The sequence below is a fragment of the Pogoniulus pusillus genome, chromosome 18 (genome assembly GCF_015220805.1).
Source record: "Pogoniulus pusillus isolate bPogPus1 chromosome 18, bPogPus1.pri, whole genome shotgun sequence".
NCBI lineage: Eukaryota > Metazoa > Chordata > Aves > Piciformes > Lybiidae > Pogoniulus > Pogoniulus pusillus.
In genome coordinates this window covers 12,329,093-12,341,575 of record NC_087281.1, presented here as the reverse complement: position 1 = coordinate 12,341,575, position 12,483 = coordinate 12,329,093, and the positions used below count along the sequence as shown (strand labels likewise).

At 45.3% G+C, this 12,483-nt stretch overlaps 1 protein-coding gene across 3 annotated transcripts in view; it reads left to right on the top strand.

Annotated features, from left to right (window-relative positions):
• RPS6KA2 (ribosomal protein S6 kinase A2) overlaps positions 1 to 12,483 on the top strand; it is a 222,899-nt gene that overhangs the window by 156,504 nt on the left and 53,912 nt on the right. The window contains exon 1 of one of the 3 annotated variants that reach the window (XM_064158416.1): positions 5,194 to 5,232. The exons of the other annotated variants lie outside the window; for them this stretch is intronic. The gene's annotated coding sequence lies outside the window, so the exon portion shown is untranslated. Of the gene's footprint in view, positions 1 to 5,193; positions 5,233 to 12,483 lie in introns of those variants that run through there. 3 annotated transcript variants of the gene reach the window in all.

The window sequence follows — 12,483 nt, the reverse complement described above, 5'->3', positions numbered from 1 at the left end:
GAAATCCATTATCTGTATGGAAAGCATTTGTTTGTTCTGTTCAGTGAATAGGTTGCAGCAGTTGGAGCATCCAACATAATTCTCATTTAACCAGTATCAGCTGCCTGCAACTGCAGTGCATTTATAGTTGATTTGAAGCCAAATTCGTAAACATCCTCTGGGAGTTGCATCCTACTGCTTTTACTGGTTCCCAGAACAGAACAATATTTTTCCTGTGATAGTTTGGGTGTTACCTGCCCCCCCACACTTAAGAAAGTCACCCAGACTAGGCTCAGTTGATCTGGAAATTGAATGAAGCTTTATATTTACAGCTTAGCACAATATACAAGCAGATAGTTACAACACATGCAGCTACATACAGAAATATACAAGTTAAAAAGTAATACAGAAACACAACAGCCCTCCCAGAAACCTGTGTCCCCAGGAGAGGCTCTCAACCACCCTTCTACCTTCTCCCACCCCTCTACCTTACCCCAGACTTTGCCTTATGCTTAAGGTAGTTTGGAGGGTCAGCCAGGGGGGTTAGGAAGCTGAAGGATTAATCAGACAGGTTAGAGAGAGAAGTTCATGCAGCCCCAAGAGACAGAGAGTGACTCCCTTATCTGTATTTGTGTTCTTGTTCTTATACATCTCAGCAAGCCTATGAGTGCAGTAGACATCACCACTGTTTCCTTTTCACAGCCTTTGATCTAATTCTTCTCTCCAAAATATCCCAACTAGCTTCAAAGTAGCACAATTCCCTTTTGAGATTGAGGATGGACTAACAGAGAGGTCAACACTGCCACTTGATGCCATTTTAAGTCAGGTTAGTGTCAGAAGACGTAGGACCAGTCACTCTGGTGACGATCTGCCTCATAGCATTGCAGTTGGATCACTTGTAAAGCTTCACCAAACAGCTGGCCAGGCATTCCTTTTGCAACTGCTGCTGGAGGTGTGCTAGCACACTGCTCGATCTCCATAACAGTCTGGGAGGCTATCATCTGGGATTTATTTCAATGGAAACAAAATTATTCTCTCTGTTTTTATACTCTTCACATGGGCTACACATGTCATTTAGGCCTTCCTCATGCCTATGGCTTTTGCTCCAGGTTGGAGGTTTTGGCAATGCTCAAGAGAGTCCAGCCATCAGCATCAACAGCAGCCTCTCTTTCCTGCCTGCCTGCAACTGTAATCGACACACTCGAGAGATTTCCATGGTGCAGCAATTTAACTGCCGTTTTCTCTGCAGTAGCAGATTAGTCCTATAATTTTGGGCAAAGACTGAATTGCTCAGAGGATTGTGAAATGTCCCTGGTCATCTTTCAGACATCTTTCATGCTGTAATATAGTTGCCACTTAGTGAGCAATTGTCATCATCGACAGTGTTAACTCAAAGCTGCCTTTCATGCTCGGAGGAAGTTTTCGCTTTGAGGGATTGTGCTGCTCTGCAGGTAGTGTCAATATTGATCTATCCAATTATGTTTCCATTGTGGCTACAATAGGCTATAGAGCATTAAAGACAAATGTTGTGCATCTAGGTAGGATGTAAAAAGCTGCAGGGACTAATTTGACCCTTGCATGTTATCATGAAAAAGAAATCGTTTCAAATGTATGTTTAGAAGGACTGGTTTGTATTTTTGTTGTTCCCTGTGTTTGGGTTACTTTCACCACTTGTTTCTGTCTCCTAGAAAACTATCCCCATAAAGGGAAAAGAATGGTGTGTGTCCCCAGCTTGTGCCTCCACTCTCTTGCCTTGTTTAGGGAAATAGCCAGTGGCTTTGCTCTGCAGCTCCAGCAAGCCTCTAAGAGCAGAGATTTGTACTAGAGAGAATTTCTTAAGCACCTCACTTTTAACTTTGTATCAAGGAAGTCAGGAGGTTCTTGCTAGACCATCCCACTAAATGAACAGCTATCATTTGACTTTCCAATCTATTGAAATACAGACAATTTCATTTGCCAGACATCCCCCAGTTGTCCTTAAATGATCTGGTGCTCCCCAGACTCCCAGGGACATCTTTCTGGAGCAATAGATAGCTGCCGTCCTCTGAGCCAAGCATGAGAAGTAGCAGCAGGCTTGGAGATGTGATCTAGTGTGTGGAGCCAAGGTAAAGGCAAAACTGTAAGCAGAGAAGTGGAATGCCAGGAAGATAGGTCATGAATCATGGGCAGCTCTTGCTCCAGGTGTCATTTCAAAGGGAAAACTGAGCTGCATAGAATCATAGAGTCAACCAAGTTGGAAGAGACCTCCAAGATCATCCAGTCCAACCTAGCACCCAGCCCTACCCAGTCAACTAAGTCAACTAGACCATGGCACTAAGTGCCTCAGTCAGGCTTTTCTTCAACACCTCCAGGGATGGTGACTCCACCACCTCCCTGGGCAGCCCATTCCAATGCCAGTCACTCTCTCTGGCAACAACTTCCTCCTAACACCCAGCCTAGACCTCCCCTGGCACAACTTGAGACTGTGTCCCCTTGTTCTGTTGCTGGTTGCCTGGCAGAAGAAACCAACCCCCACCTGGCTACAGCCTCCCTTCAGGTAGTTGTAGACAGGAATGAGGTCCCCCCTGAGCCTCCTCTTCTCCAGGCTGCACACCCCCAGCTCCCTCAGCCTCTCCTCACAGGGCTGTGCTCCAGGCCCCTCACCAGCTTCATTGCCCTTCTCTGGACATGTTCTAGTATCTCAACATCTCTCAGAGATAATCTTCTCTGCAAGTTCAAGATGTAAGTGATCGCTGTCTGCCATTTTCCCCAAAGCTCCTTTTGGCCTGGCACCAAGAGGAGGCTGTGAGGGAAGAGGGCTTGCTCAGTTCCAGCACTGGCAGAGTGCTTGGTGGCTTTCCTTCATAGAGAGGAAAACAGCAGGAGCAAGGCTGCTCAGCCCTTCAACCAGAATGGGTGGAATAGATTAGAAGGGTGACTATAGGAAAGACTGATGAAGCAAAAATGAGGTGCTAATGAGGCATAAGTCTTGGCATTGCTACATGACATATGCCAGTGTCAGAGGACTCCTTACTTGCATCCTTATTAGAAATAGGAGGAAACCCTGCCGTGCTGTTAGGACACACTTGCATGGTAGTTTGCTGTGGAGAGTTTATCACAAGAGGCTTTGAGAGCATTTTGTCACAAGCTGAACAAAGCAAGCAGCCACCAAAGTAAAACTTTGAGGAAGCTTGAATGTTTGCACTCTGCTTGTGAGAACCACGTTCTGCTGAGCAGTCCCTGGAAAGAATGTCAAAGGGTTGGTGCCAGCAGTGCTGGGTGGCCCCAGGGAAGCTACATTACCCCCAGCTGTCACCTTCAGCATAATAGTCACAGCAATCCAAGGCTCTGGGTAAGCCCATTTGAGATCTTAGAATCAAAAGTACTGTGTGAAAGCTAAACTGCACATGGTTACTTTCCACAAGGCTTCCAGGTGCATTCCCAATAACAATATTTAGATTCTGGGATTTTTAAACTCTGCTGAAATATTCTAAGGCAATGTCAGAGGTGTTAAGGAAGGTGCTAAAGCTCCATTTTAGTCAGCCACCCAAACACTTGTGAAGAACAGTGAAATCTTGAGAGCATGCTTTATTGAGTAAGAGTGGCTGCAGCAAAGTAGCACCTAGTGAAAGATGTCATCTCATTCCCCTGTACCCAGAGCAGGCTGGTTTCTTACTTAATCACTGTTTAACTTTTTCTGTTTGGTTTTAATGGAGGCTGTAGCCAGGTGGGGGTTGGTCTCTTCTCCCAGGAGGCAGCAACAGAACAAGGGGACACAGTCTCAAGTTGTGCCAGGGCAGGTATAGGTTGGATGTCAGGAGGAAGTTGTTGGCAGAGAGAGTGATTGGCATTGGAATGGGCTGCCCAGGGAGGTGGCGGAGTCACCATCCCTGGAGGTGTTGAAGAAAAGCCTGTCTGAGGCACTTAGTGCCATGGTCTAGATGATTGGTTAGGGCTGGGTGCTAGGTTGGCCTGGATGATCTTGGAGGTCTCTTCCAACCTGGTTGATTCTATGATTCTAAGTGATGAGGCTCCAATCTCACCCCTTCGCTCTGCTCCATAGGGCTCCATCTGGTTGCAGTTTGGCCAGCACGACCTACCTTTTCTCTTTTTGTCTTTTCCTTACCTCTTCCTATTTATATTCCTTTCTTCCATTTTATTTTGATAAATAATCTTCTCTGTCCTTCGTGTTTATATCCTTTAAATATTTATCTGCTCTCCTCCTGCCTCCCTGTAGTCCTTGTTTATCATGGTTTATGTTTAGCTCTTAGCGGTTACCCAGTGACATCGAAAAAAAAGATTTCCTCTTCAGTTAGGTATTCTTTTAGGAGTTCAAGCAGCTACATATATTTTCAGAACTGTATACAGGGACTGAGATGCAGATGCTGAGATCCTATTAATGTCAACAACAGTTTTACTACTGACTGTTTTAAGGCCATGATTTCATCCAGAAACTCGCTGGACTTAGTCATATATTCCATGTGCTCCCTATATGGTAGTGGGGTCCAGGCTGAAAAATAATTTGTGACTGAACACTATGTTTCTCTCCTAGAGCAAGAAAACACCAGATCAGCCCTTTTCTTCTTGTTTCTCTAACCAGGGCTTGCTGGTTACAAAGCTTTTGTCAGTGTGTCATTAATCACAGACTTTTCCTTACTCTCTGATATAGGGAATGACCTTGCTTTGACTTCACACCCTACTTGTTGATGGGACTGGAGGCTTCTTCAGTGACAGACAGTTGTCTCACAGATGCTCATTTGCTTTTGTTTTTGAGGAAAACATATTAAGGAAGCTATATTAAGCATGTCTTGCTAGTATGTCAGGGCCTGGGAAAAGCAAAGGTTTGGGTTGTCTTGGTGTTGACATTAAATGCCACAATTTCCTTGAAATGTTTGTGCTCTAAACTCCCACCTGTGTCATGTGCAGGTATCTCAGAGCTGAGTTGCAGACAATCTGATAAACCTCATCCTTCATGATTTACAAATAGAGGCTGCCTCAAGAATTCACATCTCAAATTCAACTGAATGTCCTCAGTTCTGGATGAGAAGCCACTCTCCCAAGTTCTTTAGTGATGCTTTAAATATACTGGTTACTCGTTTCACAAACCAAAACATTTGGAACTCTGTAGCTAATGCTCCTCTGAAGTATTTTCTTGGAGTAGCTCATACTGGATTGGGTTTTTGTTTACCACATCCAAGCAGCCTAATGGAAGAAGTGTTTAGAGTGAGAAGTCAGCCCAGCACAGTCACGACCAGCGCTGCTGCATAGCTCAGGGTGAATATTAACATTTGTCTTATGCTCTGTGACCACTCAGTCCAAACTCACCCTGCAGAGAAAGGCACCTCTTGTTGTCCAGCTACTGCCTTGCATTACCCATATCAGAACTAAGCTGAGCAACTGCTTTCCAGTTAGTCCAGTCACAAAAAGATCATTTTGTACTTTTGTGTGACCTCATTTCTGTCTATAACTACCTGAAGGCAGGCTATAGCCAGAGCGGAACTGGTCTCTTCTCCCAGTCAGAAAGCAACAGAACAAGGGGGCACAGTCTGAAATTGTGCAAGGGGAGGTCTAGGCTGGAGGTTAGGAGGAAGTTCTTCCCAGAGACAGTGATTGGCATTGAAATGGGCTGCCCAGGGAGGTGGTGGAATTGCTGTCCCTGCAAGTGTTCAAGAAAAGGCTGGCTGAGGCACTTAGTGCCATGGTCTAGTTGGCTGCACAGGGCTGGATGCTAGGTTGGACTGGATGATTGCTTCCAACCTGGTTGATTCTAAGACAATGCTAAGCTTGGAAGACATGGGGATTCTGTTTTAAAACATCCTGATGACTTCAGTGAATATTTTTTTTCCTGAAGCACCCTTAAATCCTCTTTTTTTATTGTTTTGTCTTCAGAACATGCATTATGATTGATAAAGAAAAGATTCAGTGTGCTGTTTATCACAGAATCTATCCATAGGAATAGGACTGTTGAGTGAAATTCTGCTGAAAAAACATTGGTAGCAAGCATTTCAGCAGAATTCTCTAGTTTGGCTGTGTACCTTCTTAGAAGTTCTTTCCTAGTTGTATGTAGAGTCATAGAATCAGTCAGGTTGGAAGGGACCACAAGGATTATCTACTTTCAACCCCCCTGCCATGGGCAGGGACACCCTACCCTAGAGCAGCCTGGCTAGAGCCCCATCCAGCCTGGCCTTAAACAATTGTGGTAAAGGGTTGGACTTGATGATCTGTGAGGTCTTTTCCAACCTTGGTGATACTGTGATACCTCCAGCAATGGGGCCTCAACCACCTCCCTGGGCAACCCAGTCCAGGCTCTCACCACACTCATGCTGAAGAACTTCCTCCTCATGTCCAGTCTGAACTTACCCACCTCCAGCTTTGCTCCATTCCCCCTAGTCCTGGCACTCCTCAAGAGCCTAAAAAGTCCCTCCCCAGCTTTTTTGTAGGCCCCCTTCAGATACTGGAAGGCCACAAGAAGGTCACCTGGGATCCTCCTCTTCTCCATTCTGAACAGACCCAACCTTCTCAGTCTGTCCTCACAGGAGAGGTGCCCCAGCCCTCTGATCATCCTCATACCCATGTTGTAGTTAGTGTCTAAGAAATAATAGATTTTTAAAATAGAAATAATAGATTTTTAAAATAGAAATTAAACTCCTTTACAAAACAGTACTTTGATGCACACCAAACAGTTATTCACAATTTAATTTTGGCAGAACTTGCTGAATTTAGGGGTTTTGTTCAAATTCAGAACAAAAGCCACAGCAAGAACATCTTTGAACATTTCCAAAATTACAAGCAGCTTTGCAGAAAATGTTTACCAGAATTAGTTCATCCCTTAATCAAAATTGCCCTGATTGCAAGCAGAAGGATGATAATGCATTTCCATTCCTTCCAGAAATTCTTATTTAATATTAAAGATCATAGAATCATAGAATCAACCAGGTTGGAAGAGACCTCCAGGATCATCCAGTCCAACCTAGCACCCAGCCCTAGACAATCAACTAGACCATGGCACTAAGTGCCTCAGCCAGGCTTTGCTTCAACACCTCCAGGGACAGCAACTCCCCCACCTCCCTGAGCAGCCCATTCCAATGGCAAATCACTCTCTCTGGCAAGAGCTTCCTCCTAGCATCCAGCCTGGACCTCCCCTGGCACAACTTAAGGCAGCAATGAGGTCCCCCCTGAGCCTCCTCTTCTCCAGGCTGCGCACCCCCAGCTCCCTCAGCCTCCCCTCACAGGGCTGTGTTCCAGTCCCCTCACCAGCTTTGTCGCCCTCCTCTGGACACATTCCAGTATTGCAACATCTCTCTTGAATTGAGGAGCCCAGAACTGGACACAGGACTCAAGGTGTGGCCTGACCAGTGCTGAGTACAGGGGCAGAATAACCTCCCTTGTCCTACTGGCCACACTGTTCCTCATCCAGGCCAGGATGCCGTTGGCTCTCTTGGCCACCTGGTCACACTGCTGGTTCATGTTCAGCTGCTATCCACCAGTATCCCCAGGTTCCTTTCTACCTGGCTGCTCTCCTCCCCACTCTGTCCCCAGCTTGTAGTGCTGCTTGGGGTTCTTGTGGCCAAAGTGCAGAACTCTGCACTTGGCCTTCTTAAGTCTCATCCTCTTGCACTCTGCCCACCCATCCAGCCTGTCAAGGTCCCTCTGCAGGGCTTTCCTACCCTCCAACAGATCAATACCTGGTCCTAGCTTGGTGTTATCTGCAAACTTACTGATGCTGGGCACAATCCCCTGGTCCAGATCATCAGTGAAGTTACTGAACAGGACTGGGCCCAGCACTGAAATAGGATAAAAAAAAGGAAGGGAGGATAAGCTAAAATGGCCTCTTCCGGACTGTGGACATCTAAAAACCAGTCTGCATTTGTATTGATTTTTCCCAGAGCCCTTCTACAAAGGAGTGTCTCCTCCATTAGCAAACTGCTTTTCCCCTTTTGTCGCAGCAGTGTTAGGGGCTGGGTGGTAAAGCTTTGTTTTCAATGGCTCTTTACCCATCTCTAAAAGGTTCCATATTTGGGAGCACAGAGAATCTTTCTTCTGGAAAAAAATAAGCTTTAAGGAATTATATGTGTTTCAAAAGAAATGTGCATAAAATCCCTGTGTGCCATTATTGATATACTTCTACCTTGAGGTGCCAACAGGGCACTTCACTGTTCTCCTGCGTTCACTGAGTTCCCTGTGTTGGAGTAATGTTCTGCTGATTAGGTGCAACATGAAAGGCTGTACTTTAGAAGAGTTGAGTAGGGAGGTCATTCTGCCCCTGTACTCTGCACTGGTTAGACCACACCTTGAGTACTGTGTTCAGTTCTGGGCCCCCCAGTTTAGGAAGGACACTGAGATGCTTGAGTGTGTCCAGAGAAGGGCGACGAGGCTGGTGAGAGGCCTTGAGCACAGCCCTATGAGGAGAGGCTGAGGGAGCTGGGATTGGTTAGCCTGGAGAAGAGGAGGCTCAGGGGTGACCTTATTGCTGTCTACAACTACCTGAGGGGTGGTTGTGGCCAGGAGGAGGTTGCTCTCTTCTCTCAGGTGGCCAGCACCAGAACAAGAGGACACAGCCTCAGGCTGCACCAGGGGAGATTTAGGCTGGAGGTGAGGAGAAAGTTCTTCACTGAGAGAGTCATTGGACACTGGAATGGGCTGCCCGGGGAGGTGGTGGAGTCGCCATCCCTGGGGCTGTTCAAGGCAAGATTGGATGTGGCACTTGGTGCCATGGTCTAGCCTTGGGCTCTGTGGTAAAGGGTTGGACTTGATGATCTGTGAGGTCTCTTCCAACCTTGGTGATACTGTGATACTGTGAGTACAATAGTGAAACACAGTCATGTCAATAGTATTTCTAAGCAGAGTTATTGAAGTCAGAGGGGTTTTTTGTTTGGTTGGTTGGGTTTTTTTTAATCTGTATTTCTTCATATCTTGAGTAATTAGTGAGCACAGAAGTGCTTTCGTCTTCCTGGTGTACGCTGCGTGGATTTGAAATTACAGCCTAGCTCTCTGCTTTCATCTACAACAGGCAGCATTAAAAACACACGAAAAGAATGGACATGCACTTGAAAAAGGTGTTGTACATGCTTTTCTGTGTATATACCATCTTCTGCATCACTCATATTTTCAAGTCCTACATGAAACATTTGAAACTGAGTTGCGTGCTCTTGACCCTATTTTGCTTTTGTCCCACTTGAGGCATGGTACTGAGTTTTAGGAAGTCAGGAGGATGAAATTTGAATCCATCATTTTATTTGCTGCTTTTCTTCTCATGCTGCAATGTTGTGGTTTTTGGTTTTGGTTTTTTTTTTTTTTTTGTGGTGATTTAATTATTTTAATTTGGTTTCTAACTTCCCCTGTTCTTAGCTTTTTTAATCAATTAGAATCATAAAATCATAGAATCAACCAGGCTGGAAGAGACCTCCAAGATCATCTAGCCCAACCTACCACCCAGCCCTATCCAGTCAACTAGACCATGGCTCTATGTGCCTCATCCAGTCTTTTCTTGACCACCTCCAGGGACAGTGACTCCACCACCTCCTTGGGCAGCCCATTCCTATGCCAGTCACTCTCTCTGGCAACAACTTCCTCCTAACATCCAGCCTAGACCTCTCCCAGCACAATGTGAGACTGTGTCCTCTTGTTCTGTTGCTTGTTGCCTGGGAGATGCCTTACAGAGCTTTAGATTATCAAGTCCAGCCATTACCTAACTCTGCTGTTTTTAAACAGGGTTTAGAAGCCATTTAATTATTCCTAGAAGTGTTTGGGAGCATTCAAGTTCTTTGTTTACATTTGCAAGGCTTCATCAGTAAGTCAGAGACATTTACAGGGCATGAACAGGTAGATGACAGCAGTCATGAGCAAAGCAAAATTATGCTGTATGTCAGGTAATGTGTGTGAAAAACACCTCTCCTGTGACACTCTGGTTCCCTGTGCTGTTGACCAAAAGAGGAAAGGTCAACATTAAGTTTGGCACCTAAGGAGGAAGTCAAAATTTATTTGCTTGGGCAGCCAAAGCTGAGCAGCCCCAGGCCATTGGCTCCCTGCACCATTGCTGATCCCCACAGAAGGCAGGATGAAAGCAGATTCACTCCCTCTGCACTGGTCTTTGTTATAGTTGTGTGTCTGATTCCCTGTTTCTTAGCCCTGATGCATCACAGGATCACAGGATGTTAGGGGTTGGAAGGGACCTAAGGAGATCATCAAGTCCAACCCCCCTGCCATAGCAGGACAATGCTATCTAACACAGATCACAGAGGAGCACATCCAGACAGGCCTTGAAAGGCTCCAGAGAGGGAGACCCCACAGCATCTCTGGGGAGCCTGTTCCAGTGCTCTGTGACCCTTACAATAAGGAAGTTCCCCCTTGTGTTGAGGCAGAACCTCTTTTTTTGCAACTTACACCCATTGCTCCTTGTCCTATGACAGGGAGCAAGTGAGCAGAACCTGTCCCCCCCCCCCCCCACTCCTGGCCAGCCCTCAGATACTTATAAACACTGAAACCAGTGGCTGAACAGTGTTTGACTTCACAAGAGATGTGACTTCAGCTCAGCTGTCCAGTCACTAGATATATGACAATTTACTTTCCCATTATGGTGTGTTATCTATACATTTTAATCATTGTTACAGTGATTAAATTAATGTCTCTAATATAAACTTCCACTTTACAGCTCCTGTGGACCATGGTTTTGTTAAAGTTGTCCTTGGGGTGGCTTAACATCCTGCTGAACTGATACAGTGTCATTGAATGTGCATCACTGGTTGTCCCTAGGTCACCACCATTATTTGATGGTGTACATAGCTTAGAGATGCACTAACTGTTAGTTTTCAAGTGAGACATATGGACAAGAAGTTAATCAGCTGAAATTCAACTTATATTTTCTTATTTAAATCTCAACCAACGTTGATATCATGACAGCTTCGGAATGGGAAGCAGCAGTATGGTTTTCTTTTCTCATTCAGGCACTTAGTGCCATGGTCTACTTGACTGGATAGGGCTGGGTGATAGGTTGGACTGAATGATCTCGGAAGTCTCTTCCAATCTCTAGTGGGAGGTGTCCCTGCCTATGGCTGGGGGTTGGAGCTGGATGATCCTTGAGGTCTCTTTCAACCCAAATCATTCTATGATTCTGTGATACACAGCTAGTCTGTTCTTGAGAAGAACTTTTCTGGCCTTGGAAGATGCTCTGAATATACTTTTCCCTTTTCCTCTTTCACTTCTGTACTCCAGGGTTATTAAAATTAAACAGCCCAAGAAGTAAAAGTTCATACCTTAAATAAAACCTTCTCCTTAGACATTCAGTGTTAAATAACTTAAATAGTAACATTGTCTCCTTTGATGTTCAGAGCTAAATAGGCAGAAGTGTATAAGCTCTATTTATTTTTGTGTGTATCCTCAGTTGCCTCCACTCCTCTTTCATGCTACATTAATACCTGGAAATGGGAACTGTTTTTATTTCACAGTAGCAGGTGCTTCCTCTGCTATTACAGGCTCCAACATTCTGATCTCTTCTGTCTTGTGATGTCAGAAATTGTTTCCTGGAGAGCTAGTTTGTCCAGGAGCATGCAAACAATATTCATGGCTTTGTCCTCATTGCTCCAAGGTTATGTTCTCTGCCTCTGTCTGACATATAATTAAATGATAAGTAGTGAAACTCACCTTTCACATAAAGGCTGATAGTGCGTAGAAAGGGCAAGAGTTTAGCAGATGATCCAGTGACCATTTCCATGACAGAGGTAAATATCTGGGGTAATCCCAAGGTGCCTGTGTGCTGCAATGAGACCCCTGCAAGTGGTCAAAGTGAGGATGGGGGAGCCAAGTTACTTGCATTTTTCTCAGTGCCTTTAATGTATGTTCCCTGACATTACAAAGGAGTGTGCAGATGAAGAGGCTGTTCTGTAGCACCAGGCAGGTACCTGTGTGTGGAAAACTCAGCCTGAGCTGAGTGATGCTGAGCTGAGCCACTTGGGCATCTTCCCTGCAGCTACTGAGCTCCAGGGCTCTCAGTTTTGCAGCTATTTGACAAAACCATCAGAGAAAAGAGACTCACTCAGAAAAGAATCCACGGAAATATCTCCTTGTCAGAGAGACAGTAGTTTTTTACAGAAGTGGAGAGATTCGTAGTGGTACTTGCTCACTGATCCACAATGAGACTAAACAAAGAAAGATTATTCCTTACCATCTCTGGAACTGCAGGAGCTGTTCAGACCCTGTCCATCTCTCCCCATGCTCCTGGAAGATTCCCTTCATATCCAGGATTCAGCAGGCTCAATAAGCAGCTAGAACTAACTCAGATCATGCTTCAGCAAGTTACTACTTATCTGACTGCCAGGATGTAAGAACTAAAAAGGAGACTCCCTCAGTGGAGCAGACTGGAGCCACTGAACACTGAGACAAAAAAACCCTAATTCAGACTGCAGAAGAGAGGCACTTTCCCAGTTACGCCTGAAAGATGACAGAGTTAGATGGAGCCAGAGCTGTGTGATGTTGAAATATTATGTTGAAGTGTCATCTCTTCTTAAAGCCTTTCCTAGTGAATATGTG